General features: G+C 37.9%; 1 long non-coding RNA gene across 2 annotated transcripts; it reads left to right on the plus strand.

Moving 5' to 3' along the window:
• The first annotated feature begins 2,916 nt into the window (after positions 1-2,916).
• Positions 2,917-5,776, plus strand: LOC142164750 (uncharacterized). Of its 2 annotated transcripts, none has more exons than XR_012695709.1 (2): positions 2,917-3,587; positions 5,362-5,776. It is a non-coding gene; the product is annotated as an uncharacterized LOC142164750 (long non-coding RNA). The 2 variants fall into 2 exon arrangements; XR_012695708.1 differs by having other exon boundaries at positions 5,380-5,776.
• The last annotated feature ends 8,882 nt before the right edge of the window (positions 5,777-14,658 follow it).

A 14,658-nucleotide genomic window follows, 5' to 3' on the forward strand; every position in this document is an offset into this window, starting at 1 on the left:
CCCCAAAAAGACTTTTGTCAGCCTACTTGGCGCAAACAAATATAACTGGTGATTCTCTATGATAAACAGATTGCTAAAAGTAGAAAACCATCCAAGATTAAAATCATCTAAGCAAAGATCTCCAGTTTGGATAAGGCTGATTGAGCCACAAATACAAATGGTATCGGGTGTGAAACAATCAGGGTTGATGCAGCGTAAAAGTCTGTTACATTCGACTCAAGTTGATTGAGCAGAAGCCAAGCTGCCCAAGACTCAAGGCCACAAACCGACCACCACTTTCAAAACAAATAAAATTTTCTTTGTTTGAAACAGGAATAAAGCAGTGCAAGGATAGTGGTTCAAAAAAAGAGAAAAAGAAACAAAAAAAAAGAAGAAGAAGAGAAGAGCCGACAAAGGGAAGTTTCTCAAATCTTTGCCTTTATTTGTCTTGCTATTGTGCATAAAATCTTGCCATTGATCTTCACATTTTTTTCCTCCTAGGATAAAAAGTCCTAGTCTAATGGATTTTCCTCCCAATCAAGTCTTAGTCTGATGAATCTTTCTCCTAAAATAGAAAACCTAGTCTGATGAATTTTCTCCTCCTATTAAAATCTTAGTCTGATGAATCTTTCTCCTAAGATACCCAAAAAAAAAGAGACCTAGTTTGATGAATTTTCTCCTAGGATACAAATTCTTAGTCTAATGAATCTTTCTCCTAAGATAGAAAAATCTAGTCTGATGAACTTTCTTCTAGGATCAAAATCTTAGTCTGATAAATTTTCTCCTAAGATAGAAAACCTAGTCTGATGAACTTTCTCCTAGGATCGAAATCTTAGTCTAATGAATCTTTCTCCTAAGATAGAAAACCTAGTCTGATGAACTTTCTCCTAGGATCAAAATTTTAGTCTGATGAATTTTTCTCCTGAGATAAAAGACTTAGTCTTATGAACTTTCTCCTAGGATAGAAATCTTAGTCTGATAAATCTTTCTCCTAAGATACCCAAAAAAAGAAAAAAAAAGACCTAGTCTGATGAATTTTCTTCTAGGATCAAAGTCTTAGTCTGATGAATCTCTCTCCTAAGATAGAAAACCTAGTCTGATGAATTTTCTCCTATGATAGAAATCTTAGTCTAATGAATATTTCTCCTAAGATATAAAACCTAGTCTGATGTATTTTCTCCTAGGATAATAATTTTTTTTTAAAAAAGGGAAATCTGAATTTGAAAAAGAAAAGAAAAAGGAGGGGTCAATTTTTAGTTTTCTTAAGTTATCAATGTTTAGTTTTTTTTAAATCTGGGGCCCCACCTGGAGAATAGGGTCAGTCTTTACTTTAGTCAAGCTTAGTTTATAGTTTTCCGCAAGTTCAATCACGTTTAGGAGACACACATCCTAGCGGAGTCATTAATTTTACTCTCATCGTTGCATCATTCAACAGCAGCGTAGGTGATTTATAGTTTTGCTAACAACTCACAAATCTTCCTAAAGCAAACTAAGGGAGAAAATTTTCTTTTGTTGTCTGTATTGTTGTAGAATCAGCGCCCACCTGGAGAACAAGGGAATTCAGTTCAATTTTCAGGGAAAGACAGGTCAAGTTCAGCAATCAGGCGCCCACCTGGAGAACAAGGGAAAGCAGCTCAAGTTTCAGAGGAAAGAAAAGCAATTCAAGTTCAGCAATCGGGCGCCCACCTGGAGAACAAGGGAAGACAGTTCATGTTTCAAGGAAAAGCAGTTTCGAAGGAAGACAGTTCAAGTTCAGCAATCAGGTGCTCACCTGGAGAACAAGGGAAGACAGTTCAAGTTTCAAGGGAAAACAGTTCGAGTTTCAAGGGAAAGCAGTTCAAGTTTCAAAGGAAGATAGTTCAAGACATGACTCAGTTTCAGAAGTTAAAAATAAAAAGAAGGGAAAGAAATGAATCCAAATGCAGAAGTGGATGAAAGATGTGAGCTACTCAAGACATGACTGAAGTCACAAGCATGATATGGTGTCCGATTTTGATCCGAAAAGCTAAAGAAGAATGAACTAGCACCTGCAACTAGCAAGCGTCAAGGTTCAAATCTAAAGTCTGCATGAAGAATCATTTAAGACTCAAGATCAAGTTTCAGAAGACTTATATATATGAATCTTGTAACTCATAGTTGACAGACTTAGTTAGTCTTTTTCATTTTTTTTTATTTTGATGTAATAATAGGACCGCGGACCGGAACCTCGACGGAATGGCACCTCGATCGGCTCTCTACCTCGGTATACTCCATCATCTCACTCACTTTTGAACTACACGTGGCCTGATTCCTTTATAGCCAAGGATATGTAGGTAGCTCAGATGCCAGGGCTCGGTCACATTCTCCTTTCTTTTAGCTTTTGGTCTCTTTAAATAATGGTCGGGTCAAAAAACCTGTCTAGTCGTTCTTTGTCTGAAAATATTTCATATTTCCAGTCAAAGAGGGTCAGCTGTAGACATGTGATTTTTGACCCTCTCTAAGATTTTTCATATTTTAGCATGTAAATCTTTAGTTTAGGCCTAATATCGTTATTTCAATTAGTTTTGACTCTTTTACTTTATTTCGTCACAAAAAAAATGAAAAGTACAAAAATATTTTAGTTTACGTATCTTTCATAAATTTAAATAAAAAATATACAAAAAATAGTACCTTATTTTTATTTTTATATAATTTTAAAAATACAAAAATAGTTTCATGTTTTAATATAGTTTAGTTCAATTAATTAAGATTAATTTTATATTTTTATATTATAAATTGTATATTTAGAAGGAAGAGTTAGTTTTGGATTAGTTTATCCCATTTTGATCTTGTAGTCCATTTTTTTGTCTTTGGCCCAATTTTAAAGCCCAATAATACCAAACTCATACCCCTTAACCTAAAAAAATCTTTCTATATAACCAAAAATTAGTCTAAAAAATAACCTAGACTCTAGGACCCTACACCCCTAGAACGGCGGATTTCCTGATGGTTGACAACGAAAATGATTTTTCAGATGAAAATGGAATTCAATTCCTAAAGCCGAAAAAAGAAAACCGGCTTCTCTAAAAAGAAAACCGGCTAAATCATCTGCTTCTTACCTTGCTGGTGCTCAAACAAAAATAAAACACAAAACAAGAAAAAGATCGGGGAAAGGGACGAAAACAAGAAAGGGGAAAAGTGAATTTGAATTTTGGCTTCAACTTTGGCTAAAAACAGACAAAGAAGTTAGGGATTTTCGGATACAAATTTGAGAGTTTCAGCCAGTTTTTTGTCCCGTTCTGCCTATATAAAGAAGGGACTGAGGTTATATTCCAATTTCTCTTCTCCTTTTAGATTTCAAAAAACATATACACAAAAATGTTTCCATCTTAGAGTATTAGCCTGTAATTGAGTTTTCAAAAGAAAAAATACAAAAAATATTTTTGTTGCTTCAGTCCTTTTGTTTTCGGTTTTGAATATCAAACTATGGAGTTCGGTTGTGCCGATGTTTCAAGTCGATTCGAGTTCTATTCAAAGTCTGTATGAGGTCCTGGACTCCGGTTCCCTCGTAGCTGTATATTGAGCATTTAGTTCTTGTATTCACGAAAGGAGTCAATGTACAAACTGGAGAAGAAGTTGTTGCGAAGCTGGTGAGTATGTTTATTAGAATTAAAGATTGGGTCTTTTCATTGGATTTGAATAAAATTAAGAAGGTTGATTTAGCTGAAGCTGGAAACTCTGTACATAGTTGTGGTGTCAATTGTCTTAAGATTGGGCTTTCACTAGAGCTAAATAATACTAAAAACAACATTAAGAAAATTTTAAAAAAAAAAATGAGTCTTTTACTAGAAGATGCGGAGATAATTCTCGGGTAATTAGTTGTCAACTAATAAACTTAAAATATCATAGATACACTTTGCTATATTGGCTTTGTTACCGTTCCAATAAAAAAAGGTAGCTATTTTGGCTGAATGTTCGAGTGACGTTGCTTATTTGGTCCTTTATTCGCTTAGTCTGCATTTGCTGGATATAGCTTCTATTTCTGAAGAGTCCATATTGGTTTGGTAGGGGATCATATTGTGATATATTATAAGACTTCATATGTGGCTTGCTTCTTTCACCATTCGCCAAGTATTTTAGAAGATCAAGGAGATTTGCCTGTGCTTTCTATGCAGGAATGTGTTTCTAGTGCTACGTTTAGTATGAACGTATTGTGTACCTATATTGTCGTTATTTAGTGAGGGAAATGGAGTTTTGTAAAGAAAGGTGGCCATCATATTATAGTATGCTTGGTGTTAATGCAAAGAAAAAAGTTTTAGCAAATCCAAGAAGCCTTGTCAGTATTGTCGGATTAGAAGAAACGAATAAATTATGGTGATTATGTATATGTTCGCGTGACATAATTATGTTTCTAAAAATTGTAAAAATTGAGGTATGCGTTCGCGCAACTTCGACCAAACTTCCTTGTAATAATAAAATTATTCTTAATATAGTCTGAGGTGTGCCATTCACAATTTGAATCACTTATGGCCCTCTTGTTAAGTGTTTTAAATATGGTATTCGTAGTTTGCTTTAGGCACGTTTAATATACCGTCGTGGTTATGTACACGTTCGCGTGACATAATTACGATTCTAAAGACAAAACCAGAGTATGTGTTCGCACAACTTTGGCCAAACTTTCTTAATAATAATAAAGCGCTATTAATTATGGACACGTTTGCGTGACATGATTTTTGACGCGCCAAACAAACGTTACACGTGCGTGTGACTTGTTTAACGATAATTTCTTAATTAAAAGGGCAAATGCACATAGGTTCTAAAATGCATAATTAAGCAATTTGATTAAACCAAGTATGATCAAAGTGACCATGCTAAAATTACGGAACTCGGGAATGCCTAACACCTTCTCCCGGGCTAACAGAATTCCTTACCCGGATTTCTGTGTTCGCAAACCGTAAATAGAGTCAAACTTCCTCGATTCGAAATTTTAAACCGGTGGCTTGGGACACCATAAATTATCCCAAGTGGCGACTCTGAATTTTAAATAAATAATTCTGTTTCAATTATTGTCACTTTAATTGGAAAAACTCCCCTTATACCCTTTCGGGGTAGTAAAAAGGAGGTGTGACAACTGACAAAGGAACTCAGACATGGACTAGGTCCATCTTGTGAAGCACAGTTATAATCAACTCAAACATTTGATACGCACGTGAAGGAGATAAACCTAACTTACCAAAAATGATATCTCTTGATCCTGATCGAAAAGTTTGCATATTGGATTAGGAGAAAGACTCCTTACACAAGAGAAACACGGCTTAAGAAATGGATAGAGTTAGAGGATCAGACCAACTAGAACTCTTCCACCAAGGAAGAGTAGCATCTGTATTCTAATTAGTCTCTTTTTACTAACTCCATAAATATCAGTGTTGTTCTCTTTTACAGGTAATGCACATAAGCAGAAGTTAAACATGAATTGAGAGCAAAATAGCAAGGCAATTTTGCAAGCAATTTATGTGTGATTCAAGCGTGCAATCCTGAAGCTACTTGAACCAGATAGAAGAACCAGTTCCAAGCGTCTGTCTTTTTATTCTAGTTCAATTGTAGTAGGTGTTTTAATATTGTACCTTTCAGCTTTATCTAGAAGAAATTGTATTAGGTACTTAGAGTTTTCAAGTTAGAGTTAACTTGAAGTTGTCACAACAGTTGAGGATGTGTGCTACAATGAGATTAGAGTTAATCCTAAGTTTACAAAAGAGTTTTTTGTAAATGCAGTATTTGGCTTAGTGATTTTAGTGGAGAGTTTGGGAAAATCCTACTGGAAGGTAGGTCTTGGTTTATTCATCTTTTGAGCCAGGTGTTTTCCGCGTAAAATCTTTGTGTTCTTTAATTTCTGTATTTATTATTCCGAAACAATAGTAGTTGGAAAATATAGAAGAACCATTTTTCTTTTATTAGTTTTTCCTTTCTTTCCTTTTTCTTTTTTTTTTCTTTTTGTTTTCTTTTATTTATTTTTTTATTTTTTTTTTGCAGTAAAAGAAATGCGACCGGATCCGATGAGGATTGCCTACGTATCACGATGCCTACGTGAATCAGATCATTACGTAGTTCGAAACACAAATGAAAGAAACACACATTTATTGTTGAAACGGTCTTATTACAAACTACATTTGCAAAAGAAAAGGCAAACTTTGAAAATAAACCTAGACTCAAAAATAAACTAAAAATCACCCTAATGGGAAAAACAAGCAGAAGATGCTAAGATACAGACTCGACTTATGAGTACATTATGGTTTTGAAAATTGGTGTCCGCGGGGCATCGTTCGGCCTCGCCGCGGTCTTAGGTGTGAGATCCCTCTCAAGTTGCTCCAGCTCATGCATGGTCTGTCTGACATAACTCATCACTGTCGAGAGGACGGTAACGCTGGTCATGTTCTCACATCGTAGACATCGTCTGGTGATGGCATGGGCAATGGCCTTGATTCTATCTCTGGTTTGCTTCTTCTCCATGAGTAGGCGTTTTATCTGATCGCTACACATCTTGAATACCTGAGCATCCTGTATATGCTGATTCTTCAGTCGCCGTACTTCTAACTTCATCTGGGCTAACAAGTCGTACCAGTATCTGCTCTCAATTTGGAAATCCTTGGCCTGATTAGCTGCTTTGATCTCAAGTGTAGCCATCTCTCTTTTTATTTTAACGACAGTTTTCTTGTGGTCACCTTCCAGTTGATTCAAGTGTCGGCGATGCTTATCTGCTCGTGTATCCCACTGTGCCCTGAGCTCTGCTATGATGTTTTTAGATTTCTCTAAATCCTCTTGCCATTCCCTGACTTTGCTTTTTAGCCTTTTTATCAATTGCTCATCTGATCGACGCCTTGGTTGTTTATCCGCATCCATCCTTATCTGTTTGATCTGGGCTCTGAGCATTTCGTTTTCCTGAGTCAACCTGTTCCGTTCTCCCAGACCGGTAGCAACTTGTACGTTGTGATCATATTTCAGGATTTCCACTTGTTGCTTTAACCTGCTGATTTCGGCGCAATAGCCTCTTTCTTTTGCTAACCAATCCCACTGCCTTTGCGATGATTCGGCGAAATTCAGGATGTGGGGTCTCTTAGCCGGCCTTTCATGCTCAAGTTCCCTTCTATACCATGCAAGGTAACCTGGCGCCGTCTCTCCTTTGGCTCGATCCCGCACGCAAGTATCTGATTTCAAATATTGACACTCACTCCAGATTTGGTGAATCTTCGCTTCTGGAAATTGTCCGTTAGGACTTATCTCAACTGCTTGAGTGCTAAGATCTTCCTCATGAGGCACTGTCTGGCATCTTCCGAGCTGTCTCAAAACTCGGTAGGGCACGTAAGGTTGAATGCTCTTAAGCCCCATTAGTAAGAAATGAGTTTTAGCTGCCGACATATATAGGACCTCATCAACAGGCAACCATCCTAGCGTCCATTGTATTTGGCTGGCAGTAAGAGCTTGAAAGAACGAGGTCCATGCCAGGACTCCTTTGGGCAAACTGATCTCTTTGGTTCTCGTGTAAAATTCTTCTATGCAAGTCTTTTCCGGGGAACCACGGCTCAAAATCTCGGAATGATGGCAGAGGTGCTCGGTCATCCATATTTGTAGGAGCAAGTTACAACCTTCGAAGAAATTTCCCCCAGCTTTACAAGCTGTGAGAGCTCGAAAGATGTCAGATACTACCATAGGCGCGATAGTACTGTCACTTTGTGTGATCAAAGTGCTGACGATCCCGGATATCTTCAAATCAATGTTTCCGTCTTTCCTTGGAAATACCAGAAGGCCCAGGAACATCACCATGAAGGCTACCCGTCTGTGTTTGTCCCACTTCTGACGAATACCTTTACTGCACAGTTTGTTGATTGGATTATTGAATCCCTCTTCATGACCGTACCTATCATATATGAAGCATGGAGTACAAAAACCGGCAGCCAGATCCGGGTTATGGACCGTTCTGGGTATCTTCAGCGAATCCAAGAAACGATGTACCGTGACAGCTCTTGGGGCGACCAAGTATTTTTGCCTTAACGGAAGTTCAGCATTTCCGATGTACCCATCCATTTCTTCTAAAGTCGGGGTGAGTTCAAAATCAGAGAAATGGAAAACATTGTGCGCCGGGTCCCAATAGGTGACCAAAGCTCTTATGATATCTCCCCGAGGCTGGATTTCCAACAAACCCACGAGACCTTTCAGATATTTCTTAACCTCATTTTGTCCTTCAGCACCTAGATCATTACACCACAGCCGTAACTTGACAGGGATTTTGGTCATTATTGAAAAATGTTCATTTTGCATTGTGCTCATCCTACACATTTATTAAGGTGATTTTAACAAAAATGACCTGAAAAAAAATATTTTACAAAGGGGATCAAGTTTTGAACACGGCCTTTAAGCACTTCGGGGACGAAGATTTTAAGGCTGTGTGGGTCAACTGGACAAAAATACTAATCAAGACCCAAAAGTGGCTGTTTATGCAAAGTCAGCCTTCCGGCGTCCCTTTCCGGAACATTCGGCTATTTATGACAAAACAGCATCACCTACTTATTTATGACTCTTTTAAAATTTGACACATCTTTTTCTCTTTATTTTTCTTTTCTTTTTTATTTATTTATTGATTTTGGCTATTTTAGCAAAAAATGGGGTTGAACCCGACGAGGGTTGCCTACGTATCTCACATCCGGTGAGAATCAAACCGGCGTAGTTCGGGACATCATGGATAGTGAAAATAAATTAAGCCTAGAAAGCAAGAATTTTTTTTTTTTCTTTTGAAAAGAGGTAAAGCAAGAAAAAAAAAATTTTTAGGAAGTATTTGGACTATTAGTCTGAATTTATAAAAGAGGTACTACGAAAGAAACAACACATTTTTTTTGAATTATGAATTTTCAATTTTTTTTTTTACTTTTAAATAAATACCCCTTTTTTGATTTTTTAAAAGAAAAGAAAAATTTTCATATGCTTTTTTTTTTAATAAATCAAATTAAAAGACAAATGTTGGTTTTATTCCTTTTTTTTAGAAAAATTCCGGCGAGGTTGTGACACTACTTGGACATTGGTTTTATTTTCCCAAAATATGTAATTATCTCCCTTCGCTGCTATTTTTCCTCTTTTTTTAGAAACCGGTCAGCATACGGAACCGAAGCATATAAATGCGCAGAACAAATAGGATGCAGCAGGGTGGTCTTTTCATTTCAGGTTGCATGTCCTAGACGGACCCAACCCCTGTGTTGAGCCCCCTAAGTCAAATGCAACATGATGCAAATAAACGTTCCTACTAGGGATCCGGCATGAAGTCTCGTTATACTAGGTTTATACCCTGGGTATTTGTTCTAGACTGTGTACCCGAGCGGACAACTCGAGCCGAGGAGGGGGCTATGTACCGGGGACCCGCGAGATCGTCCTGCTTTGTAACTTGTCCGACCTCTTTCTTATTTCAGGTATTGACACTAACAGAATAGGGAGTCTCGACCAGCGAGCTTCTCCCCGGAGGTAAGAAGAGAAGGGTTTCGGCACAGTTTATATACAGTTCAGATAATATCAAAGCGGTAAAAGACAACATTTAGCACGTTATGCAAAAACATGTAATAAAGATCAGATAATAAAGACAAATATAACAATTATTCTAAGCTCGAATTCTTGAACCCTGAACCAGTGGTTCTGGGTTACACATCCCCAGCAGAGTCGCCAGAGCTGTCACACCTCCTTTTTGCGCGCCTACCCTGAAGGATAAATGCGTGAGGGAGTTTTTCCAATTTAAGTGACAATATTCGAAATGGGATTATTTATTTAATTCAGAGTCGCCACTTGGGAAAGGTTTGGCTTTTGGTGTCCCAAGTCACCGGTTTATCTTGAATCCCAAATCGAGGAAATTTTCGACTTTTCCAAATGAAGTCTGCGAAACAGAAATTCTAAGTAAGGAATTCTGTTGACCCGAGGGAAGGTGTTAGGCACCCTCGAATCCCGTGGTTCTAGCACGGTCGCTTAAATTGTTATAATGGCTAAATATCTGATTTAAATACATGTTGTGACTTATGTGCTTTTATTAAGTTTAAACCGCTTTTATTATTATTTTTTAATAGAATAGAATTGCAACGTCGTGAAAATGCATCTCGAACCACGTCACAATCAATGCACCCGTGGTCGTTGACACATTTTGACTCCGTTGAGATTTGGATTTGGGTCACATCAATGTGCACCCATGTTTAAGAAGGTTAAATTATTAAGCCGCGCCTAAGGAGTCTAGCGCGTTATCATTTTTGTAGAAGGCCATGAAATTCACTAAATGGCCTATCCCAAATTCTAAAAGAATTACCATGGTTATTTATTGAGGGCCCCGCAATTTTAGCGTTTTATTTGGCGAGGCTCGTCCCTATTTTAGAAAGGATATCCTAAAGTGGTTACATTTCTAATGCGTTTGTCTCTAAAACTAGAAGAAAAAGGTACATGCTAATTTAATTATATGCTTTGGCCTAATCCGGATTCTTATGGTTAATTATTTACAAAGTTGAGGAAACATTACACTTCAATGGAAAAATGCTTTAATTTGACAAAGAAATCCGTTTATTCTAACGAAACACAACATTTAATCCGAACAAACATCTTTAAGTCAAATTTAGATTAACTTGCTTAACAGGGTTAATAGAACTCCTTATTAAAGAATACTACCGATGATATTCAAAACTAGTCCTATAAACTGCCTAAAGAAATCGAAACTGGGTGATTCAAAACTGTATTATATTTGGCTAGATTTAACAGCCATTGGCCCCTACTTATTCAAAGCATGCTGAAAGAGTGAATTTGGTTTTAACAATCGCACTAAATAGTTTCACATTCCATGAGTTATATTTACATCCTGTATGCTACTAAACGAATCAAGCACCACAGTTTCAAATCAACATAAAAATTAATTAAGTACAAACTTATTAAGTATTCTCTATTAGGCTACAAGTTAAAGGATTTATACAACTTTAAAAATATTCGCAAAGCTATAAGTAAGGCAACAGATGATTAAAAATTCTTCAGATCTTTCGATTCATGCTTTTCAATGTTACAATCATCTACACCAATGTGAGACTCGAGATGTGTACCTGGAAATACTGAAAATGCAAAGGAGAAGAGGAAGAAGATAGGGAAATCAGCAGCAGCATGAAACAAAATAGCAGCAGCAGCAACAAGCAAAATAATTGGGATAGAATCAGGATCCCAGCTAGACCAAGTCCCAGAATAAACCAACGAACAACCAGCAGACACAGTTGATTTTAGAAGAAATCAGTATTTGGACAAACAGGTCAAGACCAATGAAATCAAGACAGTAGGAAAGAATGCAATTTCTAGTTTTGGCTGTCTGTGTTATCAAACGAAACTCTTTTCCAGTTTTCTATCTTTCAGAACTTCAACTCTCAATCTCCAAACTAAGTTTTTTGTATGTATTCTCTCAGTTCCCTCCCAATTCTCTCTGTCTGTCTGTATGTGTTAATTTGTGTGTGTCTCTATGTCTATCTGTGTATATCTTCAGCTCTGCTCTTATCTGATCCCCTAATCCCTCTCTAATATCCCCCTTCTCCTTTTCGGATCTCCATCTTCTATCCTTTTTTTTAACTCTGATGGAAGTCCCCTTTTATGAGCTCCAAATCAGGCTACTCGAAACAGCCTGTTAATCAATCAGGTCCCCTCCCATGTGCTATCCTCTTTTCAGATTCCACTTAGCTATTTAAGTATAAACAAAACCCCATGATATTCCCTGGCAGACTTACTTTGAGTAATGTTTATTATTTCTGAAACTAAAGTAGAGTATGGGCAGCAGAATGTAGTCTGATGGCATATGCTGTCAAACTATTTAATTCAAAAGCCCTTATGCAGGACACAGGCTGTGCACAAATGCACATGTGGTGCACAAATGCACATGTTGTGCACAAGTGCACATGCCCTCCAATTTCAGAACTGTAACTAAACAAAACATTGATTTTAAATTTCTGATTCAAATTAACATTTATAAGCACTAAACTCAGTTCCTAATTGAATCAGGCAATGCTTAACAGAAGCAAATCGATTTGTTATTGTTCAGGCGGCTGAAAATAATTGACGACACATGTCGACTCGAACTATATTAATCATAACATGTACAAACGTAGCCAAAATCAGACATTTAACAGTATCGAATCACATGATTTGAATTGTACTAACTAAACAGAATTGTACTCGAGGAATCAGTTGATCAATCAAAATTGAGGTTCGACTAATTGCACAGCACACACATATACACATTATCAGTAAAGACAGAAGAGGGACTCAATCAAACACAGAGGTTCAAGTAAGGTGGACAATTAACAGTTGATAAAAATTCAAAGACACAAATTACAACAAAACATGAACAGGCCTTTAATCAGTACATGGAATAAGGAAAAGAAAACAAAACAAAACTCACCTTAAATCCTAAAAATCAAAGAGCCTCAGGTTGGATTCGAACAGGCCTTTCTTAAGGCTGAACGAACTTTAATCGAAGTGTTTCTCATCTGTGGCTTAAACAGGTACGGAACAGGCACGAGGTTTAAACCTAATCTCTTGGTTTAAACAGGCACGGGACAGACACGAGGTTAACCCTAACCTCTTGGTTTAAAACAGGCACGGAACAGGCATGAGGAACAGGCACGGAACAGGCACGGAACAGGCAAGGAACAGACACGAGGAACAGACACGAGGACCCTAGGGTTCAAAACATCAGATCTGGGATTTGTGTTTCCCTGGTCAGATTCGGACCAAACCAAGCATGGTTTGGTCACGAGGGGGTCCGGGGACTATCTGGTATGAAACTGGGGTTAATCGGTGTAAGTTAGGTTCCGACTCGAATCTTCAAATGAAGATTCGAGAAGGTGGGAAGGGATTCGAGCTAAGTGGTTAACAGATCCATGTTCAGGGTGGCAAGGGGGTTCTATGGTGTTAAGGATGGGATCACCGGCGTCCATGCCGCCGGCTTTCATGGTGAAAGTATACAGGGGCGGCTAGGGTTTGAAGGTCTGAAGTCTGGTGAAGACGACCTAAGGCAGGGGGGGTTTGGATTAGGGCGCGGGGTGAAGGGTTGTAGGTTTATATAGTTAGTGGGTAGATGGATTCTGGCCGTTGGATGAGACACGATGAAGGTCCAGGATCCTTCAACTAACGGGAAACGGTGTCGTTTCGAGGGTGAAGGGTTGGGGTTGGTCCGGGTGAGACGGGTCGGGTCTGTTAGTGGGTACGGGGTGTGAGATCTTGGCCGTTGATCATTCAGAGATCAACGGCTCAGATCAGACTCAACCACTACGACGTCGTTTGGACGTCCTTGAAGTAGGCTGGTCCGGACCGGGGCAAGCACAGGTTTTTGGGCTGGGTTGTTTGGGCTTTGAATTTAAAATGAAAATCAGCCCAAACTGATTTTCAAACCAATTCTGCACTTATCTCATATATATTTTTTATTATTTTATTTTAAAAAAACAAAACCTAAGTAAATCAAATTAAAATTAAATAAACACTTAACACTATTATTTGCACACGTATATTAAAATATTTAAAGCAGGTAAAATCAAACAAAACAAAAATCACGGACAAAGATGCATATTTATGATTTTCTTTTTAATAACCGGATTACGGTTCCAACTACGCATGACACATACATTTTTGTATTTTGTTTTAATAAAAATAAAGATGGACAAAAATCATAAATAATTAACCAAGTGCCCCGTAAAAATTCAAAAATTGTACAGCAGGACCATTTGTTATTATTTTTATTTCTTTTGGAGCGATTGTCGCGTAAAACAAAAATCACGTGCTCACAGGTATCATAGCAGGTTATCCTTGAAGAGGCTAACACCTTAGGAACAGATCAAGATGAGTGCACCACCTGGAAACTGGGAAGGGGAATCCACTATTAGGCCTCCACTCTTTATTGGCCAGTACTATTCCTGGTGGAAGAACATGATGAGAGACCACATCATAGGAGAAGACTATGAACTTTGGGACATTGTTACTGATGGTCCACTGGCTACTACAAAGAAGAATGCTGAAGGAGTGGATGTGCTAAAGACTAGAGCTGACTGTACTGTTGAAGATTTGAAGAAGTGGGAAAAGAATGCCAAAACCAACAAATGGCTTGTGTGTGGACTAGGTCCCAGACGAGTACAACAAAATTCAAAGTTGTACTACTGCTAAGGAGATCTAGGACACTCTACAAGTGGCCCATGAAGGAACTCCTCAAGTAAAGAGGAACACTGTCGTATTCTCAATATGAGAATTTCACCATGAAGGAACGAGAAACCATCCAAGAGATGTACACAAGGTTCACAACACTAACAAATGAACTTAAGTCTCTTGGAAGAATTATCCTTGAAGAAGACAAGGTTAAGAAAATCTTGACAAGGGTCTTGCCAGTAACTTGGGAAAGCAAAATCACTGCTATTCAGGAATCAAAGAACATTGCTACTCTCAAATTAGATAAGCTGATTGGAAATCTCACTGCCTATGAACTGAGAAGGCAAACCATGAAGATGGATGCACCCAAGAAGGAAAGAAGCATGGCTCTCAGAATAACTAAAGGTGTACACTTAGAGGATGATGAAATGACAATGATCACAAGGGATTTCAAGAAGTACCTAATGAGAGGAAAGGGTTCTTCAAGAGGCACAACCTTCAACAAACCAAGGGCTCCTGAAAAACAGACCAACGAGGGCTGCTACA

The sequence above is a fragment of the Nicotiana tabacum genome, chromosome 10, assembly GCF_000715075.1.
Source record: "Nicotiana tabacum cultivar K326 chromosome 10, ASM71507v2, whole genome shotgun sequence".
Lineage (NCBI taxonomy): Eukaryota > Viridiplantae > Streptophyta > Magnoliopsida > Solanales > Solanaceae > Nicotiana > Nicotiana tabacum.